The 10,216-nt window shown below is 37.8% G+C and overlaps 1 long non-coding RNA gene across 3 annotated transcripts in view; it reads left to right on the top strand.

Moving 5' to 3' along the window:
- LOC138146960 (uncharacterized) overlaps positions 1 to 10,216 on the top strand; it is a 157,316-nt gene that overhangs the window by 69,277 nt on the left and 77,823 nt on the right. For all 3 annotated transcript variants that reach the window (XR_011164679.1, XR_011164677.1, XR_011164678.1), the window contains exon 3: positions 5,319 to 5,471. This is a non-coding gene — a long non-coding RNA (uncharacterized lncRNA). The remainder of the gene's footprint in view (positions 1 to 5,318; positions 5,472 to 10,216) is intronic.

Genomic DNA, 10,216 nt, shown 5'->3' with positions numbered 1-10,216 from the left:
AGAGACAGAGAGAGAGAGAGAGAGAGAGAGAGAGAGAGAGAGATGCAATGGGAGGTGTTAAAAATGTGATGGAATATGAGTTTTTCAGTGATCTCCTACACTGCCTTGTGCCATCCCACCTCTATCACTAGAAGTCAAGTAAATCATCAAACACAAGACCTGCAATGAGAAATCATCATTTGTTCACATTATCATAATACATTGCAAGTAAAATTTCTGTGCCATTGCATAGTCTATGCATCAGACATGACTTTCCTATGATTATCTGCTCTTCCTTGAAACATTCATTTCAAATGATGAGGTCAACCTTCTGCCTCCTTCAATTACCAGCATGTGGCTGGCAGTCACTCCTCTGCTTCAGAACCTTCTCTCACATTATTTTTTGGGATTTCATGACCCACCCTTAGCACCCTAGTCCTTGATTCCCTCAATTCTAACGATGGTTTACATTTTATTTCAGCCCTTTTCCAGGGTGGCCATACATTAATCACATCATCATTTGAAACTGCTTTATATTTGGAATCTTGAATTCTGAATTTCCCATCTCTAAGTCCAACCTATCTTTTTTTATCTTCCACACACCTTAATGCTTCCAAATCTCACCTTTATCCTGATCACAAATTTCTAGATTCATTGACTTCTCTACCCAATCTAGATATTAGGCTAACCATTTCTTGGCTACCCCTTGACCCTCCTTCTTGTCATTGTCTAACCCTGGATAATATCTATTTCCATTTTTCTCTGATTCAGCTCTTTTTCTATTTAGTACTTTAGGAAGAAGTCACAGAACCAAGACATGGAAAGAAGGTAAAAAGAAGATAAATCGATATAAATCAGATTTCTCCAACAAAGATCAAAGAAGAATATTACACTGAGTAGTATTCAGGAAATACTATGATAAAACACACTAGGGCACCTTTTTCTAGCCCAAGTTGATACAATGAGATAGCTAGGTGCCTGTGGGCACTGGGAGTAGGCTAGCCAGGAAGGTCTGTGTAGAGCTTTGGAGCACATGTACTATGCTATAGCCCCTAACAGTATAGTGGAATGTTGTTGTTGTTGTTCAGTCATTTCAGTTGTATCCAACTCTTTGTGACTCCATTCAAGTATTTCTTTGCAAAGATACTGGAGTGGTTTGACATTTTCTTCTGCAGCTCATTTTACAGATGTGAAGGAACTGAAGTAATCAGGGGTAAGTGACTTCCCCAGGGTCATACAGCTAGTAAGTGTCTGATGCCAGAATTGAAATGAGAAAAATTAGTCTTCCTTCAAGCCTGACACTCTATCCACAGCACCACCTTGCTGCCCCTAGTATAGTGAAATAGGGTACACCTAATAGGTGTAAGATGGAAGCTGTATCACTCTGATCCTGAACTAGGATCTAGGCAGACCAGGCCTAGGACCTGAAACCTGCATCTATGTAATATTGCAGGAAGTGAAGACCATTAGTGAGTCTGGAATTGTGTCAGTATGAACATGTAGAGCCTTCCAGCTAACTTACAGGAGAGACCAGCATCTGTCTACTGGAATGCTAACCAGCAGCAACTATCCCAGAGCTAAACCTCATTCTGAGCCAGTAGACCTCAAAGGCAATTAACCTTCACTCTGGATTTGACAACTTAGGAGGCATTGAAAGGTTGCAGATGTTGGTCTGGACTGTTCATGAGATCCTTGAAGATCATAGTACTCCATACCCAGAGAAAGCACTAACAGGAATGCTGGATAATACAGATCAGGCCCAAACAAGGTCCCATCATTAACTCCAAAAGTTGGTTAAGACTTACACTAATATAAAGGTTCAATTTAATAAGTAAAGCTAGTGACAGGTACCATAGAGAAAGAAATATCATGGAGTCAGGGACATCAAAGGCACAAACCCAGAAGAAAATAAATCACTCCATAATATCTATAAGGAAGCCTCAGACCCACAAGGACAACTGGAAGTCCTGGAAAAAATGAAACAAGAGTTGTGTTTGACTGATGTTGTAAGTGAAGTGAGAGCTCCGGAGAAAAGACATAAAAGGAGAATTTTACCAATATAACTGACACCCTGAAAAGTAGAATGGACCAAATAGAGGTTCACTCCATGATGCAAAAAAGAAATATTGATTCAAATCAAAAGACTGAAATGAGTAAAACATAATGTAATAAATCACACACACACACACACACACACACACACACACACACACCCCTAGAAAACTGGCAAGGAGAAAGTGAGCAAGGAATCATTGGATTACTTGAAATCTATGACCAAGAAAAGAGCCTGGATACTATATTTCAAAACATCATAAATGAAAAATTGTCAAGATCTATGAAAACCTGTGGGCTAAGTAGAAATAGAAATAATTTCTAAAAGAAACTCTAAAAATAAAAATCTTGAGAATGCCACAGCTAAGATCCAGGCCAAAGGGGGGAAATTATTAGCCATAATGTCACAGAATGCTATTAAATCAATCCACTAAGAATTCATGCCATTTAACCTCAGCTAAACCTTAAATATAATTTTGAAAAGATCTAATTTATTTTAGATATATATCACATTTATTAAAGTGTTTGTTATGGTCCAGGCATGGAACTCAGTGCTAGGGAGACAAATACAAGCAAGACAATCCCTACCTTCAAGGTGCTTACATTCTAATGGGGGAAGACAGCATATATAGGTGTGCTAGAAAGCTGATTGGGTAGGAAAAGCAGAAGGAAAAAGGATACCTTTGAAGAGAGAAGTAATAAGCAAGGAGAAAGATGAAAGACATGCAATCTAGGGAAAGTCTCACAGGGGTAGGGAACCTGTAGCCTTGAGACCACTTCTGACCCTCTAGGTCCTCAAGTATGGTCCTTTGACTGAATCCAAACTTAATTGTTCTGTGAAGTTTGGATTCAGTCAAAGGGCCACACTTGAAGACCTGGAGGGTCACATGTGGCCTCGAAGCTGCAGGTTCCCTACCCCTGATCTAGGTGAAAGTAAAGTAAAACATGACTGGGATCCTTCAAAATGGTGGTCCTATGGCGTTAGACACCAGTGACTACCTATTCTATACCTGGCAGTTTTAAACCCTTTTTATTCTTCAAAAACCTACATCCTCACTTCTAGCCCCTCGCTCTTGGAAGGTGAGCTTGATTTTTGCTTTAGGAACCTAAATCCTATCAAATAGAACCTCAATTATTCTCCTTATTTATCCTAAATTTTCGCTATGTCTTCACTCATTCTTGCTTCCATTCCTCCTGTCAGAGTGTTTGGATGTGTATTTCTACTGTGACAGGAGGGGGAAAAAAAGCAAGAATGAGTGTGTGTGTGTGTGTGTGTGTGTGTGTGTGCTTGTGTGCTTGTATGCACGTGAATGGCTCCCCTTGTTAAGGATAACCTATTGCCCTTTGCCCTTGATCCTAGTCTCTGTTGCCTCTTTTTGGTCCTTTTTTTCTCTATCAATCATTCCCTTTCTTTTACATCTCTAATCTTTATGGCAACACTATTTCTATACAAATACAAAATACATGAATGATCCCAATTGGTAAATGTTGCCATTATTATTATCACCTCATTTTTTCTCATCCTTTCATATAGCAATGGGCCTTTCATATAGCAAAGGTCACTATCCTGCTATTACTCCTTTACATCCAATGCCCTTTGGACTTTTGCCCAGATCAATAAAGTAACTACTTTTTTGCAGCTGAATAAAAGCATAGGCTGTAAGCTCAGCCTCCTGAGGCTCACTGAAAGCTTCCTTGGTACAAGGCCAATAGTAGACAGGACCAGAGTGATCCTATGTAATGCTTTCTGTTCCCACATGATTTTGATCTTCTCAGTCTAGCTATAATGCTTTGAAATGTTTTGTTCCATGTAACTCAGAAACTTAAAATATTTAGAAAGTTGACATTTATTTTAAAAAATTAAGTTTTTATGAATTAATGTTATGTTCAGGGGTTTGGGAGATAACAGTTCAGTCTGTGATAATGGCCTGGTTCAAGTACATTGTTTTTATTTAGCTCTCCAGAATTCTTATCATCACCATCTTCATCACCTTCATCATCATCATCATCAGTAGTTCTAGTAGTATTATTACTATCTCTGACAATAGGAACTTATCTCTTTCTCTTTGAATCCCCGATGATCCTCTTTTTGACCTCTCCTATACTCTTAAAAGGCAATTGGGGTTAAGTGACTTGCTCAAAGTCACATAGTTGGTAATTGTGTCAAGTGTCTGAGGTTGGATTTGAACTCAGGTCCTCATGACTCCAGGGCCGGTGCTCTATTCACTGTGCCACCTAGCTGCCCCCTCTCCTATTCTCTTAATAATTTTCTGATACGGACTCATTTTTTGTGTACATGTCTTATCTGGGAGCAAGGACTATGTCATTTTTCATCTTTGTATTGCCAGCTTTTAGACTGTGCTTTGCACCCAGTAGGTACATGATAACCACTTATTGAATTGATTCCAGTATATCTGGGTCCAGGCCTCTTTTTCTGATCATTAGGAGAATGAAAGGTTTTTCTTCAATCCTTTCAGCCTCCTCAGAGGTAATGTCCCAAACTTGGAATTCTATTTGGAAGGTACTTAAAGGAGGGGAATAATAGTATGCGGGTACCAAGAGAATGTCAGGTGTTTTGTATTTCTACAGAAAGTGTTACTATAACAGCCAAACATGCTTTCAAAGCTTTTTCTGGATCCTATGAAATTATTTAGACATTCATACCTGGGAGATTTTGTTGGCTTATTTTTTTTGAATTGATGGTCAAAAGGTAGTATACTTAATACTTAACCTGCAGGGAGTACTTAACTAAGAGTTATCACAGCTTCACTAATTAAACACGGCTGCAAAAAAGTGTTAAAATGCCCAACCAAGGTGTAGAAACCCTGTATTTATTATGACTGTAAATGGTGGGTCTTTCACCTTTGTCAGAGAAATCACTTGATCAAACATGATTTTTTTAAGGTGGGGAAAAGTTCTCCTTAAATTATCATTTAGTAATGGCTGTTGAACAATGCATATTTTCACAGCATATCTTCTAGCTCAAATGCCCCATTCAGTCAGTGTTTAGTTTATATGCCTTTTATCTAGACTTTTTCATTAAAAAGGGAAAAAGAGAATTTTTCCAGTCAAAATGAGCTTTTCATCAAACTTGTCTCTTTCAATTGTTTGTCGTGTTACTTAAATCCTGAACCCACTTGCTCAGTGTTCTACAATCAAACCCTAAACCCCATCCAATGAGGGTTGGTTTTTAAAGTGAATGTTTTCTGTCTAATAAGGAATTTGCACCTCCTCCTAAATAAACACAGATCTTATCTAACTCATATTTAATAATGCATTTTTTCCAGTTCTGTGACAGGGAGTTCTGGTCAACAAACTTTATAGGGATGAGAAATTCATCTGGGATTAGTAAACCCAAAGACCTTCAGCTGGCAGTGCCTGAGTGATCAGACGCCTCTATGAGTCAAAGAGTATTTCTCAGGAGGAGCAAGTAAAACTCGGTAAGCATAATGATCCTTAATATGACTGGGCCAGTCACTACAGAGTGAGAGTGCTATATGCCTGAGATTTATGACTAGTATCATATAGTCTACATGAGGAAAAAAAAATCTGGTCATTAAGCAACAGTAGCCAGGTGGTACAGTGGAGAGAGTAAAGAAGAAGCTCTACAGGGAGAGCCTAAAGTCAGGAAGATCTGAGTTCAAATCTGCCCTCAGACAGGGTTGTGTGACTCTGGGCAAGTCAGCTAGCCCTGTTTGCCTCAGTTTCCTCATCTATAAAATGAGCTGGAGAGGAAAATATCAAACTATTTCAAATGTGATTACAAAGAGTTGGATGTGACTCAGCAACAATTGCAACATTAATTGAATGAACCAGGAAAACTGGAGATGTTTTATTTTGGCCTCATGCAGACAGACTACAGCTGATGATAATAATGAAATAATAATAATAATAAACAATCAACATATATGTAGTATTTCATATGGCCCAGGGACTGTGCCGATTATTTTATAATCATTATCCCATTTGATCTTTATAACAACCTTGAGAGGTAGGTGCCCCCATTCTATAGATGAGGAAACAGACGTGAAATAACTCTCCCACCTGGTGTCTAAGGTTTAATTTGAACTCAGATCTTCAACAGCCTAGATGTTGCTTTCCTAACCTGAAACTGTCCATTTGCTCTCCAAAGCACCCTATGGATCTTAATTATTCCTGAGCTTATTATGTGATATTTTAGAAATTGTAAAGCACTCTCCCCACAACCACCCTGTGGGGTTGTTGGTGCAGGTAACATGAAAAACATTTTAAAGTTTGAGGTGAGAGGTTAAGGGATTGATTCACTATCACAGCTTGTAGAAAGCTTTGGATTCCATAATACAATAGTGTCCCTAGTTACACAATGCTTGCCTTATTCATTTGCTGGAACCTGTTTAGAATTATAAGGGGCCACAGAAGACTTCCAGACTTCAACTGAGGTTTTGTCCACCACAGTATAGATAACTCATATGTGCTTTCCACAAGAAAATTTCCTGTTCTGTCCCACTCCTCACAACTGCTTGTGCATTCCCTTCCCAACTAATTTTTATTTATGTTTATTTATATTTGTGTTTATTTATATTTTTCCATTTATTTTTATTTTGCACAAACTTGTAAATGTACTTGTTTTCTCCTCTGTTAGAATGTAAGTTGTTTGAAAGCAGGGATTGTTCCATCCCTTGTATTTGTGTCCCTCACCCTAGTTATCCCTGGTATTTTTATAGGTACATAACAAATGCTTGTTTGCTGGATGGATGGATTGATAGATGGAGGAGTCAGCTTGGGTTCAAGTCTGGGCTCTGACACTTACTAGCTTTGTGACCTTGGGCAAGACATTCTATAAAGCCTTTTTCTTTTCTTGCATTTAAAAATAAATTTTATTGATGTGCCTTTTTTTATACCTCCTCCCTTGTAACAAAAATTTTCAGATTAAGAAGACAAATCAAGACATTGGCCAGGTCTAAGACTATACCTTAGTCTTCATTTCTAGTCCATCACTTCTCTGACATATATATGTATATATATGAGCATGTAACTTTGAAGTGAAGAAATTAAAACTATTAAAATAACTATTTTAAAAAAGCTTTTCACCTCCAAATCCCTAGTAATCAGAGCAATTCAACACCACTGAGTGTGAGGGAAGTGAAGTATTGTGCCCAAGGTCCCAGGATGATGCATTAGAGATGAGAGGGTCCTCAGAGGCCGTCTGGTCCAACCTTCTCAAAATGGTAAGAGTCACTGCTCTAGATACATCCCTTCATGTCTTTTATTCAAAAAATTTGGCACCAAGAATTAAATGCAGTACTTAAATTGTACCCTGACTAGGGCAGAATTTTTCAATATATCATATCCCCTCTACTATTAATTACTTCACATCTATTCCATCTATAAATGCATATAAATGATAAAAGACTCACCTACTTTAAAGAGTTATCCTGAGGATCAAATATGCTGACATGTGAGAGCAATTTCCAGCTGTGAAACTTGTCCTATGATTCCCTAAAGTTATAAAGTGATCTGAACTTTGTACTCAAAAGAGCTTCATGTATGTGAGGGCATTGTGCCTGGTCTCTTCGTTGGGGGATTGCTATCTGGTTATTAGTAGATCTTATTAAAAAGTATTTGTCTCTTTGTTCAGTGTTGGAACAGAGGTAATTTCAAGGGGAACAGAGGTAATCCTATTAGTCATTTAGGAAGGATTATAGAAAGACCTAGTGTGGTAATAATTGAATGTATTGATCATTACTGTCAACATTTGATTACTAATATTGGAACCAAGGATGACATGGAAAACTAAAATCCCCAAATAATCCAAACATAATTCATTTGATCCAGACAAACTAACAATTTAAAATTTGCTTCCTGTTTTGTACCTAGCACAGTACTTGCGGAGACACTTAAATGTTTATTGAATTAAATTGAATTTTCCTTGACCCTATTCCAAATCTCAGAGCAGTCCTACCAATCAATGAGATACTTAAAGGATAGCATCTGAGTATAAGATGGAGCTCAGAGCCTGAGTAATCTGCAGATTGAATGAAATAATCAGTCCTTAAATAGTGGAATTCTGTTGATGCTTTCTGCAGGGCTCACATCTGTTGGTCAAGGATTTCACACTGGATGGAGGCAACTGATGGCCCGGTGGATAGAATGTTGGATACTTATTAGCTATGTGACCCTTAGAGAATCTCTTAACCTCTATTTGCCTCAGATTCCTCACCTGTAAAATAGGGGTAATGACAAAATCTTCTACCCCACAGGTTGTTGTTAGGATCAAATGAGGTAATCATTAAAGAAGTGTCTCACACAGAGCTTGGCACATAGTAGGCACTATATGAATGCTTATTCCTTTTCCCTCCAAGAGAAGAACTCAGTCCAAAGGAGATCCCTGCACAAGGGAGAACGGCATGCTTGGGATTTTAACTACCTATACGCTCAGGGTCTTGATACAATTATTAATTGTTTTATTATTTTTTATTATTATTAATTATACAATCATTATGATACAATGAGTTTCCTGTCCTAACCACAATAAGGACTGCCTGTAGATTCTGATTCAGGTGCTTCTAAATGCTCCATTGGGGTCAGTGTTTCCGAGTTGCAAACAAGCATATCCATTTGGTTATTTTACTCTCTCTTTTCTCCAGAGAACTTCTTGTGGGGCTGGGGCTGGGGATTCGCCAATCAGAGCTCACTGTCCATTTACTGGATTTATGTCAAGTAGGGCATTATTGGGGATCCAAGATCCCATGAAAACAACCAGTACTCAAACTGACAAGTACCCAGAGAAATGATACAGAATTAGAGTTTGGGAAGCCTGTATCTGTCAGGAGATAGCCTGGGACTGAGATGCTTTGAAATGGGGATTTATTCCAATGACCCTCAGTGGTAAATCTCCCTATTAAATTTGCCATCACTCATGCTTGGCGCTGTCCAGGGAGCAAAAGAATTGAATCTCTTTTGTCCAATGTTTTCTTCTTCCCGCCTGGCCTAAATTCTGACTAGCTTTCTTTGTGGGATGCAAGTGAAAGGGTGCACTTCCTGTGGCTTGAGATCGCTCCTAAGTGGAGCTGAGCATGCAATTGCCGTCTATAATTCATGCTTCTAAAAATTAAAAATGGCTACTGGTTATTGTTCTGTCGCTACACGTTACAACTACAGGTTTTAAAAATGAAAAACCATTTAAAAAAAGGCCTTTGTGTGCATGTAATAGCATATGTAATAGACATGAAGTATATACAATAGGTTGGAGGGGAGAAAGGCAGTTTGGATATAGCATGGGGAGGAATGATATAAATTTGTGCTATATATCCACTCTTCATGTCTGTTTATCTTCTCCAAACTGCATGTATACCCTTTAAAAGTAGGTATGCATTAGCTTTTGAGGAACTGGGAAGCTGCCATCATCTGGATGTAGGGAGAAAGTCAAAATTAGCTTTTAAGAACTACCTACAGCAAATTGAGGGTCACTTTAAATAAATTTGTAGGAACCATTCAATCTCTCTTTTCTCTTCTGCTAAACACCCCAAAGATTAGTTCCCTAATGTATCTTTCTGTTGGATCTGTATAAACAAGGATAATTGTTTAAAAAAAGGTAAAGAATACTGATCAAGAGACACAAGACATACAGTGCTTAATAAATCTTGCCTTCAATTTATTTGTCTAGTATTACAAAGGCAGAGGAGATATCAATTAATATAGGCAAAGAGGACCCATAATTTATAATTAACTGGCAAGTGGTTTGTAACAAACAGCGGCACTGAGTCTAATAGCCAGTAGAAAAATAACTAGTGTTGATTTGTCCCTCGGCAAATTAATAGAGTGCTTATCAATGACAGGGTTACATAAAACTGCTAAATAAATAATCATCAGTGAGTTAGAGTGAAGTCGATCTTTAACAAGCTTAATCTGAACCTCTTGACATCTGTAGACTATGAAGAGATTAAATGGGAAGAAAGAGAAGCTCCAGCATACACATTGTAAGCATACTCAGGAACTGTACAGAATCATGTTCTTAGGTAATGAGAAATAAGGAAACATTTTTATTACAAAATTACATTGAAAAATGATTTTCATTATAATTAGAGTGAAAATTATAAAAGATATATCAAAGAAATGCTGAATTGGAATTCACCAGATGAGAATTTCACTACATCTCTTAACAATGAAAACACATAATTTTCGTCCGTTTTGATGTATTTTTGCT

This window comes from Petaurus breviceps, unplaced genomic scaffold, assembly GCF_028583685.1.
Source record: "Petaurus breviceps papuanus isolate PSGF00001 unplaced genomic scaffold, PetGlider_PUasm1.0 90775, whole genome shotgun sequence".
NCBI classification, from domain to species: Eukaryota; Metazoa; Chordata; class Mammalia; order Diprotodontia; family Petauridae; genus Petaurus; species Petaurus breviceps.
This window is presented reverse-complemented; position numbering and strand designations above follow the sequence as displayed.